Source organism: Rhagoletis pomonella, unplaced genomic scaffold (assembly GCF_013731165.1).
Source record: "Rhagoletis pomonella isolate Grant_MI unplaced genomic scaffold, Rhpom_1.0 Rhpom_scaffold_00002, whole genome shotgun sequence".
Lineage (NCBI taxonomy): Eukaryota > Metazoa > Arthropoda > Insecta > Diptera > Tephritidae > Rhagoletis > Rhagoletis pomonella.
Window position 1 is genome coordinate 14,255,181 of NW_023458556.1, and position 18,854 is coordinate 14,274,034.

Genomic DNA, 18,854 nt, shown 5'->3' on the forward strand with positions numbered 1-18,854 from the left:
TTTTTTTGGCATAAAAAAAAGAATGTTATTATACATATTTACTTCAAACTTCCAAATATTAATATAAACTATATACAATATATTGTACATTTAAACCGAAAGGTTGTAAGTGTCGTGTACATATATTGTACAAACGTCCCCAAAGGTTGCAGCTGAACAGGCAATTGGTGGTTTTTGCCGTGAATAGCCTGTGCGCTGTTGTTGCAGTAAAGGGTAGGTTTTTGATTTCTTGATCTACTGAAGGCAGAAGAACCGGGCAGGTTTATTAAAATGGGTCATTTGTATTTTATATTGTAATTGTGTCTGAAATTTTTCAAAATCTTTTTACATAATTCTCTTCTCATGGAGAAATTTTATATTTTTTATTTTAATTCAAACCTAACTAAAGATACTGCATGCAGTAAAATCAATTATTTTGTACATAAATAAGTTCATTTTCAATGAAATAAAACTTTTATTCCGTCAAACTAAGTGAAATATCTATTGAGTTTTCTTGAGTACTTTTACTCCTTTTCGGACTTTTGTACAATATATTGCACAAACTGGAGGTAGCCCTTATAGCTACCCAAAACAACTTTTGAATATTTTTTCTTTACTTTTGGTATTATGAGGCTCTATGAACCTTGTAGTTAAGAGGAAAAATTTTTGTACGAACGGATTTGACCGGAAAGAGAAATCTCTGAATCAGACAATTTAGGTCATCATAATTTTTTATAATAATTTTATAAAACCTCCTATCTTGAAAACACCCTATCTCATAAAACTTTTTTGAAACGCTACACTTCAGAATTTGATTGAAGAACGCCTAATTCCGAATTTTATTGCAAAATACCCAATCTCAGAATTTGACTGAAGACCCTATCTCAGAATATAAGTAAACTTAAGAAAAAACCTCAAGATACATATCAATGATTTTTATTGCATGAATCAATCAATGAAATAATCAGTATTTGTCCAATTGAAAGTAAACATTAAGCCAACTAAATGGCATTTCTGTCTGTCACACTCAAGTAGCGACTGGCCGATGGTGTATTTAAGTCGATGTGAGACTCAGTCTCACAAGCGAGTTGTCAATAAAAATATCAAACTAAGCTGCTAAATAATAACTGTCAAGTGACGAAAGGCAATTTTGATAGCTTTTTAGGCCGAAAGTCTTCTACGATTTTAAGCCTTCCAAACTAAATCACTCTCCGCTTTTGCGCTTAATAAAGTTTCGTGTCAATTGTTACTGCCAGATTGAAAATACAAAATAATGTTTCATTTACTAAAAGATATATTTATTAAAATGTGTATGAACTTAAGTTCTTTAAATATGCTTGGAACCTATGCTCTGTGTATTAACAACTGCCATGTCATGCGCATTCCCTCTCAGTTTTATCAGACGCATATCAAAAGCTGTTGGCAGGTATTAACAATGTCTGCTCGTACTGAGAGAATGATTGACAAGTGGCTTGGAGGGTTGACTTTCGAAAATAGTTACTTGTATTTATAAATTGAAGTATAGTATATACATGTGTACTTATGTATATGAATATTTTGGAACATTTTTGTGCTTACACAAATATGATATAAACTTAATTTTCAATATGCGAAAATTAAAAAAAAAAAAAGATCTCGGCTCATTCCATGGATAATCACCGTTTTTTGTTGAAATTAATTAGAAATTCACATTTCTACAATATATATGTGTGTGGTAACTAGGTATATTAGTACATATGCGTACATATGCATATGGAAACCCTTTTTATTATTAAAATTAAACACCAACCGAACTGTATAAAAAATCAAAATATTATTTATTATTAAAAAATATTTGAAATACAAAGGAAACGATACATACCTACAAAAATATGGCATGCAATGAAGCTAGAAAAATTCATAAAATATTAGGGCGAAATAAATTCACGCATCGAATAGCATTTCATCAATGCTCTACTTACTTACCTATTACATGTCTCCAATTAATTAGAGCGCGCAATGATGCATATCTGCATACGTATGTATGTATTCGCGCAGCATGGTTAGCAGCAACTCAGTGATGCATTGAATGCAGCCGCGCCTATATTTGCCAATGTTGCAGCCACACAACTGACCGCAATGGCCTTGAGCAGCACAAAAGTTGTGTTAATGAGAATGAAAATACTTTTTATGCATACATACAGACAAACGAATTGCATATAAATGCGAATGTGGGCACACATTAATTTTGCATGCACATACATATATACTTGTATGTAGATGACAGGGAACAACAGTAGAAACTCCCAACCTTTGCCTATTGGCAAATTAATGAACTGATCGAAAAAAGGTAAAAGTTAAAAAAAAATGCCAACTTTTGATAGTATTTTACGATTGTTGCTGTGATGGGTTCAAGGAAATTATCGGCTAATTGCTTGTGAGCATTCGGACGTTGTGAAATAAGAGCGAAATTAAAATGACAAACATTTCATTACACACGAATACAAAGACTTCGATTGCGCTAATGAAAATTTCTGTCAATGTCACATTTGCAATTATTCTAATCTACAAACGAAACGTAGATATATGTAAATAGCTTTATTTATTTGAAAACGTTTTTTTTCGTGTCAGTTTTTCATTGAGGTTTGCAATATCAAAGCAAGTTCCACAAGAAATAAGTGGGGATAGTCCCCCTTACCTTTTCGATACAGACTGCAGATATCAGACCCGGTGTGAATTTAGAAGTCGTCATTGAAGACCTTACAAAGTGTAAACCAGGCTAAATATTGCATTTAAGCCTAAAACTCACCTGACCCACCTCCCTCTGAGTAAAGGCATTAATTGATGGTAAATAGTTTTAGCAGATATTGGCATCGTCGGCACAGTCAGTTAGCGGTAAACCTATTCTCGCATCGCCCAGCGTCGCACAGTGTGGAAATTGAACTTTTTTCGGCATATCAAAGATCAAACTTAACCCACCAACATACCTTAACTGACATACTGACGTACACACAAACATGCAATGAATGATGTGGGTCAAAAAAACGTACACAATAACCTGTCAATCAGCAGAAATGCCAAAGTAAACCTGATACAGTATTTCTCGCTTATGAGCATCAGGAGCATTTTTAAGTTAATTTTTTCTATTCGAATAGGCACAAATATTTGAGATATAAGTACATAAGCATACACACACATACATACAAAGGACTTTGGAAATTTGAAGATATGACTCATTCAAAAAATTATTTAAAAAAATCAGTGCAGTGTAGAATAATAATATGGGTACCAAATGACAGAGAAAGTTCTGTAGAGTTTAAAAACAATAAAGTTTTTTTTTATTTTACAAGGACGAATGGGTATTGAAAATGCGCTTTTAATAAATTTTATCTTTTTAGGTTAATAAAGTTTGCAGGGCGAAATTCGATAATGTGGTCGTGGGTTTATTACTCCTCAAAAAATTATTTTTTCCAAAAAAAAAAAATTGAAAATTTTCAGGTTATGTAGGGACAAAATTTGTAAAGAACATTTTCCATAACTATTCGTCTTTATGCACCAAAAAGTGTGTTCAAGTATACTCCTACTGAACTTTTGCTTTTATTTGATACCTTTATTGTTATCCTATATTGCACTGAACTTTTTAAATAATATTTTGGGATAACCATATTTTTTACAATTTCAAAGTCCTTTTACTATTACTTACCCCTAGTTTCGCGAATATATTATTTTTTGTGTGTGTAAAATTTACTTTCGCAGGGTAGTATCACATTCCACCATAACTTCTATATTGACTGTCCTAAAAGCATAATACAATTTATTTTCTTTAGAAAAATTCCTAAAAGCGCACCCATCTACTTCTAAGTGCAAATTTTAAAAACTTTTGGGTATTTAAAAAATTTGCGAATTTCTTTACTACAGACAAGTAATCGATAAAAAACGAAAAATTTACTGTTACGCATATTCCTATTTTCGTATTAACGAACACGTTTCATTCTCTCTTTTTAATAAGCATAAAATCATGTACATACATACATATCTATTTGAAAAATACTGTACTCACCTAGCACCGTTCCTACCGGCATATTTTTGAAAGTGCAAATTCTGCTCAAATTCAATGTCTATCTGATGCCATGGTCGTCTGACCGTGCAGTTTCCGTAGGTGTTTTTGGCCTACGATAATGTATATACATATGTACATATGTACATTACGGTGAACCGAAGTACATGCATGGAGGGGTTAAAAAAATTATATTTAGAACTGCATCAAAGTCCATGAAGTTGTCGATGTATTTTATATGGGGAATAAATACTTTTTCGTAGAAATGTTATAAAATTGAAAATCAATATTTGTCGCACGGAGAACTCTGTTTCTCTTTAAGATACTCCCAGTGACAATACTTTATTGTTTATTGAACCATTTTTTTAATACTAACTATTTTTTATAAGTCTACAAATACTCCAAAAAATGCAATATGGACCTATAGAAAGTTGTAGGCATTAAAAAAATTTTAAAACAAACAATTTCTTAATATTATAGTAGCATAGTTCAAATAATATTGATTTTCAAAATTCTACACCACTTCTACGAAAAAGTGTTTTTTCCTCATATAAAACTCATAGTTCTAAATAAGTATACATTCTTTTTTCCATTTAGAAAAATCCTAGGGATAGAAAGTTTAACATATTTAACTTTTATGGAACCACCCTAATGCACATCGATATCAATGTGCGCGAACGCTTTTATCACCTCAGTGTTGAAAATAAAAATGCTTTTCCATTTCATTTTACTAATTCCCATCGTGTCATTTACAACTTCTCGCTTCGGCTACAAACATCGCGATTTCAGGTTAGCCTTTAGTTCATGTTGTTATTGTGATTTTATTAGTTGCCGATTTTGTTGCACTTTATTTGCATTTGAACGATTTTCACATTAATTTCCTGTGTGAATTGGGTCATGCTGTCGAAGGCAGAAAAAAACTAAATAAGAAATAGAAATAAAATCATACATATGTATGTATGTACGTATGTAGATAAAAACCGGTAATCGTTTAATTAAGTGCAAAATTCTACTCAATATTCGTTAGTAGCTAGTCGCCTGTTGTATTTGGAATTTGCGCAGCTACTGTACTAATATATACATACATATGTACATACTCTAAATTCTTGCTACAGCTTCTGCAACAGCGTAGGTGCAGGCAATTATTTTTTAAATTGGAAAGGATAAGAGGATATTAAACTATGCTTCTATTCTAAGGTACTTCAATTTTTGAGCTTATAAAATAATGTATCCTTTTTTTTTTGGTAGAACGTGCGGTGTTATTACTTTGAATTATAATGTATCTCAAGCTTCTTTAAAGAATTGAAAAAGCCTTGGAGTTATCTCAAAATTTTACTGCTTAGTACTGTTGTCAACAAAAACTTGTTTACATTGAAAGAGCATAACGGTTTGCTGGCTGCCTGATGCTAGTCCTATCGAGAATCTCTGGCAATGCATGGTCCAAAAAGGAACAATGAGTTTTCGCTTTTTATTCTGTGCTATTTTGCTTTATTTTAGTTTTATTTGAAAATGTGATAATTTTTTCAATATAATTTTCTACAAAGCTTGAATCCCGAATGTAAATAGTTTGGGTTCTTGAACAGTATTTTATTTAAAATACACAAAATTAAATAAAAGTAAAAAAACCCAGAAATAAAGCGCAAAGCAGTGTCCGTATTCAAGTGCGTGGGAGTGTAATCGAGCATTAAGGTGTTAAGACGAAGTATCCGTCAGAGCAACTCCCATAAAAAGCACAGATAATTAAATTTTTGTATATTTTTTTATTACACAACTCAATTTTTCATGGCATTGTAAACAAATAACTATATAGTCTCAGCGCAATATTTGCATTGAAAGGACAAAACCAGAAGCAGATTCAAGCTCAAACAGCTAAGTAAGATAAAACTCAAGCCAGTATCCGATATGCTTTAAATTTTAGAAGTACAAACAGAAAAACGCGAACGACGCTGAAGGAAAACGAAAGCGAAAAATTATGCCAACACAATGGCATGGAGGGGGGGTAGCAGGTCGACGGCAAACGAAAGCATTAAACTAAGCAACCGCAGAAAAGTGAAATGAGGAAAAACAAAAAAAATTATAATAAAAAAACGAAAAAAGAAAAACACAACCAGGAGAGCAACAAAAAAAATTGAGTTAACGAGACTGATAAACAGAAGCAAAAATAAAAGTAAATCGCGATACAAAATTTTTTCTTACTTTCCATTTTGTTTAGTTCAACGAACCTCATAATTTTTAAATTGCTTTGTTGTTGGTTGCTAACGCACTCACTCAATATCTACTCCCTACTGAAAAGCAAAATGGTTGTAGGTTTTTAATTTGTACGCTTGCTTTCACTTGAAGCTTTTGCTTTGATTTTCATCACTCGACTTTGTCACAAATTAGCTGGTATTCGTGGTGAAATTTGCCATCTGCAGCTACTGGTACTTAAGAATAGATAGCAAGCTACTAGCTTAGTCGCCACCTTTTCTTACTGAGATCATGGTTGAAGCTCGTAAGACATTTATTTATGTGTTTACATATGCATATGTTTATATACATATGGGGTATGCCATCGTCACGAGCGGGACATTTTTACAGCAAAAATTATTCTAAAATATATACTCGTATTAAATTACTTTTCAAATGGTGAAGTTTTGAATTCATCTACAATAATATAAATAAATTGTATCTTCTAATATACGAAAATTTTGGGTATTTAGTATTGATTCATCAAGCATTCCATGTTCAAAGGAACTTTACAATTGTACACAAAGGTTCACTTACTCATGGAATACCCCATATGTATTTATGTACCCTGCAAACCAAAGTTCCCGAAAACTTAACGATATTTTTAGGGGCATCTCATTTCTGTAGCGATTTTCTTACGAATCTTCAAAAAACATTATATGAAGTGGTTGACACGAATTTGTAAAGAAATTTCTGTACGAAAAATAAATAAAATTCTGAAAAATTCTGCAAAAAAACTTCCTCGACACGAACTCATCGATATACCATACTTTAAGACCCGACTTTAACAGCCGGAGATATGACAAAAAATGTAAAAGGGCGACCCCTATGTTCGAAATTGCCTTCGGGTCGAAAAAGTACTATGACGCAGCTTCAGCGATGAAAATTTAACTTATGGCTTAAAATGCTAACGCTGTGAAATGAATCCCAAATTGGAGGATAGTTTTGTCTACGGATATATCACTATTACAACGACAGTTTTTATGATGAAGTAGGAATTTTAAAGACTTTTAGCCGCAATAAAATCTTATTCTGTGTTAAATTCTTTTATTTTAGGGTAAGTGCAAAATCGTAATCTTACGACCATAAAAATAATATGCCGAGAAAAATAATTTTAATTTGATACCACTTGTCATATTTTATTGTTAACTTCGTGAATATTTCATTCAGTAGATGATCATTTGTTTGAAGAGAGATGTCTAGTGTATGCCTGATATCTGTATCATAACGCGCTAGTTCGTCAGTCTTGCAATATCTTTTGATGTCCCAATTGCCATCAATTCACACAATATATACGCGGAATATCTTATTTGCAGCCATCTCATTAAGAGGTTGGCGAAATTGAGCAAATATGCACATTAGCGACTGGCAATGAAAATGTACTTAGATATTATGACTACCAAAGTGGTCTGCGGTAACACCAACACTTTTTGTCTAGCTGGGTTACTCTTCATCGACCGGATATAAATGAGCAGTGGGAATCCATCTCCAAATCTCTTTTTTCCGCTGCGGAACGATAACAGGAGATGACGAGGGATCTCCTCTTATCTCACATATCTTCAAAAGAATGAAACGAGAGGCAGAAAGAAGTGTACGCGAAGAGCTTTACATGCTGGCAGACCAGAATGCGGCTCAAAAATTCTATTAGAATTTAAGGCAGCAGTCAAATTATTTCAAGATCAGGGCTTTGTTTCTGTAGAGATGAAGATGGAAATCTGGTAATAGATGTCCAGAGTACACTTGAGATGTGGAGGAAACAATTATAGGGGAATAAGAAGGTCTCTACGAACCAACTGCTTTGACCTTATCACTATGGCTCCGGACCTGGTAAGTCCAGCATTGACCAACATTTCACAGCGACGTTGACACAACTTTGAGCTTTGTCCAAGCTGGGAGTGACCTCTCCGTGCCATTTGAGACCGAATAAGGGGTCCGATTAACTACTAGTTCTCTTCGGGGGAGTCATGTCACAAACTTGGTGTTTACCAACCAGCCCTTTCATCGATACGGGATAACTAATTAAATTCCGCATACAGCCTATTATGTTCTCTGCAAAGCTTCGAGAGTTTAACAACGGTGTTTCTTTGGATTACTTCATATTTTGTAAAATTTACTAGCTTTCTGTGAGTGCCTGGGTTCTGGTTTAGTAGAGCTTGCGTAAAATAATTCTGGATTACTAAATATTTATTTAAATTTTTTTAGTTTATTTTATTGTTCTGCAAATTTGCTTACCAGCGTTTTCTTAAACCTTGCTCAATCTTTATCCACTGTTCACAATCACTTCTTATGTTATAGGCATTCTTAATAAGAACAGATTAAATCTCCCACCATTCTCACTTTTGCATTTCTCTTTTCACTTTAACTAAGGCAACGTTAATTTTTAAGTGAATGAAGTCGTTGTTGTTGCTTGTTGCTATTATACGCTTTTTATGTGTACCTAATTTTTTTTAGTCCTAATTTCGTACTTTTTCTCAACAGTTCTACTTGATTAAGGTAGCTTTTGGCACAGTAACATATAAACACCTACACTTTTATATATGTAAATACATACTCAGAAATTTTCAGGTTGCTTGCAAATTTCCCTTAATTTTCATTTAATATCCCTCTTTTGTTTCGTAAAATTTTTGTCGCTCAGACGGTTTTTATTAATATTTTAATTAAGAAGTTTAGCAAGACAGACGCTTCTGAATAAGTAAAACTTATGTATACGTTTATGTACTTACATAAAAAATTCGCCATACATTGCATCAGACTAAATCTACCCTTTTTGCTTTTTGGTATTCGCTTTGCAATACTTTGCAGACAGTGCCTGGATTTTTAATAGACTTTTAGTTTTCAATTTAACGCAAATGAATTAAATTTTTTCATAGTACGAGTAAAAAATAAATAAATGGGTTTTTTGTTATACACGTTTACCAACTGTAACTTTTTTTATAATATGCATATACGCACATTTATATATTTGCAACTCAGTGAGCTCGATGAAATACAATTAAATACATACCTTTGTAAATTATTTTTGAGTAGCATTTCTCTTGAAAAAGGCGGCTTCAAACTTAATAAAAATTGCAAAATATTAATTGATTACACAGTGCAATATTCAAAAAGTGATGGGAATGAGACCAATTGCCAACAATTAGGGTGGTCAAAATATGAATTAATAACAAAGGATTTTTAAAAATTGATTACCATTTTTTTATATCGATTTGAAGTTGTAGTTGTTTTCTCAGAATGTCTATAAAAACTTCAGGTATGCATTTTTATGGCCCGTTAAGCTATAGTTGACTTTTAATATTTTTTTTGCTGCCATTTCGACCACACTTTATGCATATGGAAGAACATGCCTAGCACAGACCAAAAAAAAAAAACATAAAATATCAGCGCGAAGTTCTAGCCACTTAAAGTTTGCAGTTAATGATAGCAAAATTTAATAAGCTAAAAAACTGCATACCCAAAACTTTTGTAAAAATTCAAAATTAATTTGGTGAAATATTTTTAACATTTCCAAAATTTTTTTCGTATTTTGGGAATGCTGCAATTCTTTTCATCCTAATTTTTATAATGAATTTTCAACAGTAAATTCCAGTTTTGATCCACTGTGCTATGGCCGATTACTTTAGCGGTTCTGATCAGTGTTACGAGTAATAATTGGAAATATTTTTAGTATAAATTTTGTACCATTTATGTGACTTAAAAAGAAATTTTAAATACCAATTTTTTCGAAATTTGTTGCACTGTGTCATTAAACCACAAATAACAGACAAAAATTGCATGCATTACAATCGGCCACTGCTTAAGAGTTTTCCTTTTATTTTCCTGAAAAAATGGGAGCGTTAGCATGAATAGGTTATGTATTGTATATCTTCCATTTCGCTCTGAATAATTTTCATAAATACGGTGCACGCATGATTTATTTTGAAGTAAAATGCATTTTAATATGAAATTTCAGACAGTATTGGCAATTATAGCTATAAAATTAACTTCTACATGAAAAAATATTTAAGTTAAATGCCCAAAGGGAAATATAAAATTCAAGTGAAGGCTACCAGGAATTCGCACTTTAACAAATTTGTAGCCGCTTGCACATGTCTGTATATATGTACATATATATTTATGTATATTTGTGTAAATACATGGTCATGTTATTGTACGTAGTAACACTTCACATAAAAAAAAATAGTCGCTCATAAATAAGTGATTGTTTTTCGCCCATAAAACATGGCATAAAAATGTTTGTGAAAAAACGTGTCGCCACCACAGAGTAAATAATGTTGCAACACATAAGGCGGCAATCGGCCTGTCAGTGGGCTAGCCAACATTTCACAACGAACAGTCTATCAGTCGATCAGTAAGCGTTTGTTGCGGGCACATCGGCAATTGGCAATTTAATTGAAAGCGAAGCAATTAATTTTGATTAAATTGAGCGTTTCCGCGCTCAGTGTAAATATTCTTTTGAGGTAAAGAAACAAAAACAAAAAATAAATAAAATCAAGGAACAAACAAAAACCCAAATAAGCAAATAAAAAAATTAAGGGAAATAAACAAAAACTATAGCGATCAAACCACATAGCTAGCAGCTTTTCGACACCCGACAGCATATTTCCGCATAAAAATTTTTTGAGTGCTCAGAATTTATGAGTCTAAAATGTGTCCTTCTTTCGTCATAATTATGGCCACTTTTCATATAACGGTACTACCAACAGTCCCTTGAAAAGAAGTAACATTATTTGGAGTTTTGGAAAATGGGAGTGATATCGCCCACATATGACTATATAAGTTTAACCCATTATGTCTAACTGAACGTTCTATCGAAGCTAAGGAATCTTGATGTATTTAACTTCTTTTGACCTACTTTGAAAAAGTCAACATTTAGTCATTATTTTTTGGCAGCTAACAGTTAAAATTTTACTTTTATCGATCAAATGTAACAGTAAAAGTTTGAATTTTATTTATCCTATCAAAAGTACGAACTAAAATATGACTTTTTGGTCGAAACATTTAAAGCTAAATTTTAACTCTTATTTTGGAATGAAAGTAAAATTTTAAGCCCAGTGAATACAAGTAAGTTTTCAAGTAGCTTGAAATGTAAGTAGCTTGCTGCAGTACACTGGTACAAGCATATACATATCGTCGTTTAAAGTACAAAACCGCGTATCAACAAAATGCAAAACCGCGTTTCAAGATAATGCAAAACCGCGTATGTGAGAATGCATAAATTATTTTCTAGAGAGTAAAAACACTCATATTTCAAAATGGTTTCCTTTTTTATAAAGCAATCGCATTTCTGGCTAGTATATTTCACGACGAATGGATAAGAATTGAGCCAAGAGCTGGTGTGAGCAAATCCAATTTTTGGCAGCCAATGTCGGTTACACGGTTTTGTACTTTAAGCGACGATATGTATACAGACAACATACACATACGTATTTAATTATATATAGTTAAAACTCATCTCACGCAATTTATCTAGCCACTGCCAATTTGCCATACGTAATATTGGTAATTAATACAAAGTTAATATTTTTTTTCAATCATATTTTTGTTTACATTTTACTCATTTTGCGACAATTTCTGACACTACAAATTTTTATGCTACTCATCTTTTGTGTCAATTAATGTGTCTGTGTAATTGTGGTTTGTTATTTTTTTAATGTTGTTCGAGAACATCGGAAAAAGCTTACTTTTTTCAAACATTTTATCACAAAATTTCCGTATTGCTCATACGCCCCGTGGGGCGTGTAAATCGTTTCCGTAGGCGAGAATACAAATGTTTCGCCTGGGGTTGTTATTCGCATTTTGAAATTTTTTTTTGGTTTGCTTTATTTAATTTTTTTCTTTGCTTTTATTACGCGACTAGTATTCGCGAGTTTACTTTTAGTAAATTTACTGCAAATTTTCGAGCACTTAATTAATTTTCAATGAAAATTTTATATACTTTCATTAGAGGAAATGTTCGACGCGTTTAAAAGGACTTTTAAATTTTCCTATTCGTTAGTAGTAAAATGTAGAATGTGAAGTTTTCAATAGAACACTTAAACATCTTAACCTATACAATAATATGCTTTCGTCATTACTATGATGAAGTTCCTTGTAAATTCATTAAAAATAGCAGTTAGGTGGTTGAAATGTAGTACAAAAAAGTTTAGGAGTAAATTTCGCCGCGTAGTGAAAAAATAGTATAAATTACCGCATCAGGGATGCACTATCTTTTGGTACAATTATCGACTTCCGATTTTGCCCGGATGCTCGTTTTTTTTTATTTTTCCAGTTTCTTTTTTATATGGTATAGTATTCTGCGGACCTTTTTGGCAGAAATATGTTTGCGGCTTGTCACTTGCCAGCCAAGTTTTTACAAAGAACTCATTTTTACTATTTTAGAATCGCGATTGACCCTGAGTCCTACTGAGCGTTACTACGCACCTTTTTAAATTATAGAAATTCTTAATTAAAGGTAATACATAAAAATTGAGAGCACGATATTCACACAAGCACACTACAATAAATATTTATTTCCAAAAGGAAATCAAGTGTAAATATACACAAGGGTCCCAACTACAATGTTGGCAAAATAATTGTTATTGTTCGCAATAAAAGTGTAATTAACTGCGTGAATTGCTTCTTAATTGTATTAAACCGTGCGCTGATATATGAATGAGTATGTACAGTATTGACCATATCTATAGCACCCTATTTTCACAGAGATAGTGTTTGCCATTTATGCTTAATTATTCATTCTCGAACAAAACCCATATAAAATCTAGTTTTAAACTTTATAAAATACTACAAAAAAATGTAACAAATTTTCACATAAATTTCAAACTTTTTCCTCCGAAGTGTTAGAATTTTTTTGAGTAAGCAGTTTTACAGCCGATTCAATTTTAGTCAAACAAAGTAAAAGTTTAATGGGGCTAAAAATTACCGTTGATTTTTTAGAATTTTTTTTGTCGAATTTGCTTCCATAAAACATATGAACACAATTTATTTGTATACGGAAGAAACCCGCAATATCTTCGACGAAAAAAATTCTAAAAAATCAACGTTAATTTTTAGCCATATTGAACTTGTAATTTAATTGACCAAAATTGAACAAGCTATAAAATTGCGTACTCAAAAAATTATAATACTTCTGAGACAAAAGTTTGAAATTTGGATGAAAATTTGTTGCAGTTTTTTATTTTCTATAAAGTTTATACTTAGGTTTATATGAGGTTAATAAGAGAATGAACTGTGCTTAATAAAAGATACCTAAAAATAAATAAATAAAATGAGTGGCAAAACAATATCACTTTGAAATTGGGATGCTATTTTATTGGCCAATACTGTATCTATATGTCCGCAAGCCAGTACATATGTACATACATATACATATGTTTGCTCACTATAACAACGAAATGCCTGCTGACCACCCATTGTGTTGCGAGGCAATGAAGCAAGGCGGCCGCAGATGATGAAGCCGAATGATATTGATATTATCCTTGTTGTTGCGCTTAATTAAATGTTCATGCATTCAAACATTTGTACGTACATAGCCACTAAATTGGTAGTACACTGCTTGGTGGACCGCGCCAGCAGTAATTGGATATCGATACGAGGAAGGCAGAACAAAATAAAAAGGGGGAAAAAAATGTGAGTCAAGCATTTCAAGTAGTGGGCGAAGCAAAATTAATGTTCCAAATGTTTAGAAATGAAGAATGTGCTGGACGCAAATGTTAATCACTGTGCCATAATAACATTAAGACACGCTCACAAGCGCACGCTGTGAAAACTTAAGCATATACTGTGTGTTTGTACTACGTGCCTGTGAGTCGACCACGCCATCCTTTGCGGCAGCAGCTGACTACGACGAATAAAATTGTTTATTTAATTACATTTACTTTAATACTTGCGAGAAAATGCTGATATGTAGGCATACAGACAATAGGGTGCCCAGTGTAGTTGGCAAAGTTGTTGAAGAGCTCTGATGCAGAACTGAAGCCAAAGTTTTGTGATCTAATATAAATGAATATGGACAAAGCAGACAGACAGCAAGAGATACATATTCAAAGAAAATGAATGGATGGTTTCGTCCAAAGTAATTAATTAGCACAGAATATATACATATATATATGTACCCACATGTGAACGTTAATGTTTGGAAACATATTTATTTAGTTATGGTAACTTTGATCATGCATGCAGCAGCCTAATGACTTTTTACACGCTCACCATGGCGTATGAGTAATATCCCTGCAGGGGAAACTGCGAACTAGTTAATCAAATTTCGAGTTCCGTACTAAATCTTTATCGGCAAAAAAGAACCAGTCCGATAGTAACCAGATCCCCACCAGTTCAAAATTAGCGAAATGTGGTACTTTTAAAAAACTATTTTATTTCACTATTTTCATTAGAAATTTATATCTAACGTGACGAAGTTAGAACTGTCTAGAAACTATAGAAAAAGGGATTCAGAACGAACTAGATCTTATCTGTCGAATTAAGAGCTAGTTCGGAACTATCGAAAAAGGGATGCAGCGGGGGCGATTGACACTTCCTAGCACATCGCCACGCTAAATTCGCCAGTTGTTTGCATGCAAAAGAGATTTATCGCGAACCAGTACTGGGTCTAAATGTACTAGTAGCGCGCCAGTTCAGAACTAGAGATTTTCCCTACAGGGATATATTCAATGCACGCTGTGTCTTCGCTGTGGTTTTCGGCGTTCACTTCGACACATATCCGAATAAGTTACATATCACTCATTTCCTACGTACAAAGGACCTTATATAAAAAGTACTTCTACGCCCAAATAGATAAATATATACATATATTTATGTAAGTATATACTTACTATATTTCTTCTAGCAAGAATAAGCTCTTGTCGCTGGATAAGAAGTTTTCATATCGAATTTCATATTTTATTATGATTGATGATTATTTTATTAGTTCATCAACAATCCATAACTATGAAGTGCTGCTGAAAAAAAACAACCAAAACTTACGAAAGCAATCAACTGGCCAATGACGGCACGGATACGTATTCATAGAAAAATACTCTTATTTAATATGTATAATTATACTTACTTATCTTCAGGTGATAAAAAAGCAATTGTAAAAGCAAGCTTCCACTTCTATATATACCTATATATTAGGGCGGGTCTATTAGTATGGCGGATTTTCTCGACTATGCGCGTATAGCACAGAAGGATACTATGTGCAATGCTAAGCAAATTTGACGAAGAAACTGTGTGTCAAAAATCAATGTGGAGTTTGCCAAATTGCGAAAATTAGTTAATTAGCATTTTGCTGTAGTGTCTGCAATAAGGGATTGTTTGGTATGAGGAATCCGTTTCTGCGTTTATTCTTTTCTTAAAACTTCTAGCAGACGGCGAAACAGTGAAAACTTTCATATTGTCTTCGAAACCTATTTTCGAAATTTGACAAACTGCAAGTTGATTTTAGACCCATAGTTTCTTTAGAAAATTTGCATAGAATTACCCGTACAATACCGCTACGCTATATGCGCATAGTGTAGTAGTACAAAAACTTATAATACCTTTACCTATGTACAGTGGTCCAGTTTACAGAAGGATCATATCTCCGCGAGATGAAACTAATCGCTTTACGATTTAACAAAAAACGTTGGAAAATAATGCAAACGTATTCGACAAAGATTTTGCACGAAGAAAACCTCTTCTCCGACGAAGCGGATTTTCATCTCCGCAGCTATTGTTAAGAAAAAACACTGCTGTATCCGGGGATCGAAAAACCCGCACCTGGTCATCGAGAATCCCTCACAGAGAGTTTTTTTTTTTTGAAATGCAGCTGGAAACGACATTTCGGTCAAAGATAAGCACTACCGAGGCATTATTGGCGACTTTTTTAGCCAGAAATTAAAGATATGACACAAACGATCTTTTGTGGACCAAGTTCGATAATCACGTTTTCAGCCGTCTCGGCGGTGTCAGTTGGCCACCTCGGAACTGTAGTTTGACGCCGTTAGACTTTTTTGCGGGGTGCCGATATTATACGAAAAATCCCTTAACGATGCAAGCCCTTAAGATGAAAATCTAGCAAATCGTTCGTAAGATAGAGCCAAAAGCCGTCAAGAAGTTCCTAGGAAGCTAGGTTAAGAGCATGCGCTACTGAGAAGCCAGCCAATGAAGACACATGAAACAAATCATGTTCATAAATAATGTGAATGTTTGTTCTTTCGAAAAAAAACGAAAAAAATAAATAAATGTGGACCGCCTGGTTTGCTAGGTCAAAAATATTTTGAAAACAAATCAATCTTTATAATTGCCTTCGAAATGCTTCTTAAATATTTTTAAAATTTTGTTTAACAATTTACCATTTTTCAAAATGCCAGTGTCACTTAAGTGATGGTTTTTTAATGCATAGAAAATACGTAAAAATTCAGTAAAATCACTAGGAAAGCACATAATCGTAGTTTCAAACTATCTTGGCTCCAAATATAGCACAAATGCCCGCAAAGGCTCCAATTGAAGAAGCAATCGGGTGGCTTTTTGTTTGTTTCAAGTGTTGTGTCCTGTAGCTAATAACGTTTTTGAAAACCATTTAAGAGTCATTTCAGCGATGATGACACCTCATGCAAAAAAAAATGGATTACATAGATTTTGTATATATCTGTGAAAACAGTAAAGCGAGTGGAATAATTCTTTAGAAATCGATTTGTATCGATTTTTTTCGCTATTATTGTTATAAACGCCGCAGTACTGCGTTCGTCTTCGATATAAAATTTTTTCAACAAGTTTTAAAGGAACTTATGATGTATTGAAGGTGACAATGCCAAAAAATGAGTATGCACGAAAAAAACACACAATGAATAAGAAACTAAATTTGTGGTGACAAGTAGTAAACTAATTAGTTTCTACACCGATAACCAAGCAACCATTAAGTCCACGGTTTTAACTACTATGACTATAAAAAGTGTGCCAGAATGCAGACATTTTTTAATCATCTTAGGGTTAACAAGGATAACTCATTTATACTCGGTAACTGGGCATAGGGGCGTAGAGCGAAACGAAATCCGTAGGTTATGGCAACTAAATATTTTTTACTTCTACCGCGGGTATTAGCCAGCCTCTTTATGCCATAAACCTATCCAAGGTAGACAATATTTATTGTCCTTTGCGATTCTGCTTCTGAAATATTTTACTGCATTTTAAGAAAACTAAAGGAACTGGCTAACCTGTTTTCAAAACGTTCAGAAAAGTTACTTATTTAATTAAAAGACACATGCTAAATACTAAAAGAATCACGAACCACTCAGTTTTGCCTCTCTTGAATATCAGCGTAAATAAATCACCCACCAAAACATGTGCGGAATTTTTTACTATACGTATGTATACATTTTAAAAATAAAATCTCTCTGAAATCAACAAAATACTGAAACATTAATACCACCAAATTAAATTCCATGCGAATCGCATTAGCAGAAATCCGCAACAATAAAAACCAAATACTTAAATTTAATACCCAGCATACATACATATGTATGTACGGCGGCAACAACTCAGAACTACTACTAACTACTAATAGCTCGTAACGGCGCGTACATTTATGCGACATTTGGTGCAACATTTTTCTAAAGCAATCAACAACAAAACAAACAAAATGAAAAGCAAAGTAAATCCGACAAGCAATCTAAGTGTAAATTACCACAACGAGTTACTCGTCGTTGCCTCGTCAGCGGGTTGTCAACAGGCGCCATAGGGAGAGGGACAGAGAGGTGCAGATAGAGCGAGAGAGAGAGAGAGAGAGAGAGAGTACGCCCAAGTCAAATCACTGCAGCGAGGGCGATGGCACGTCTGAATGTCGAAGCTTAGGTTGGTCCCAAAAGGGCAAACCCGTAGCAGGGTCGCAATATTTAGTATGTTAAGGTTGCAAAGTGGGTCAGGGAAACTTAAAGCTCAGCGCGTATGCCCTCAAGAACATAACACTTTAAAACATAAACGCGCACAAATATTGTACATACATTTGCGCACAGATTTATATGTAACATTTGTACATTATACATACATATGTATGTGCCTATGTGAGTTTATAGTAAATGTGTGATGTGCACAGCATTCAAATGGCAAATAGCATTAAAAGTACGCATATGTGTGTGTGCAGAAGCATTAAAAAACACTTGAAAAGTGTTATAGCGATTTTACGGGATAAGTGTGTTGTTGTTAGAGAAAAAAAAATAAAATTAAAATAAAAATGAAATAGAAAATAGAAAATAGAAAATGGCATTCGCTTCATAGTCGCAGTCGCAGTCGCAGTCTCATTCGCATTTCACTAATCCCAGCGCAACTTAGAGGCGGCGCACAAGCAGAGAAATGTAAAATATTTAGCAACAATTTATATGTATTGTGTGTATGTATATATGTACGTAAGCACAAATGTCTATAAGGGGTGATCCATCAAGAACTTTGTTTTTTTTTTTTTAGATAAAACACTTAAGACAAAACTGAATGTCGAATCTTTATTATTACCCGAACGAGCATTATCTGACATTAAATTTTTAAAAATAATTTCATTCGAATGTTGGTGGAGACTGCACTGTGCAGCTCGCGACAAAAGATAAACCATATATGTCCAAATTTCAAACCCTGTACACAAATTTTAAAA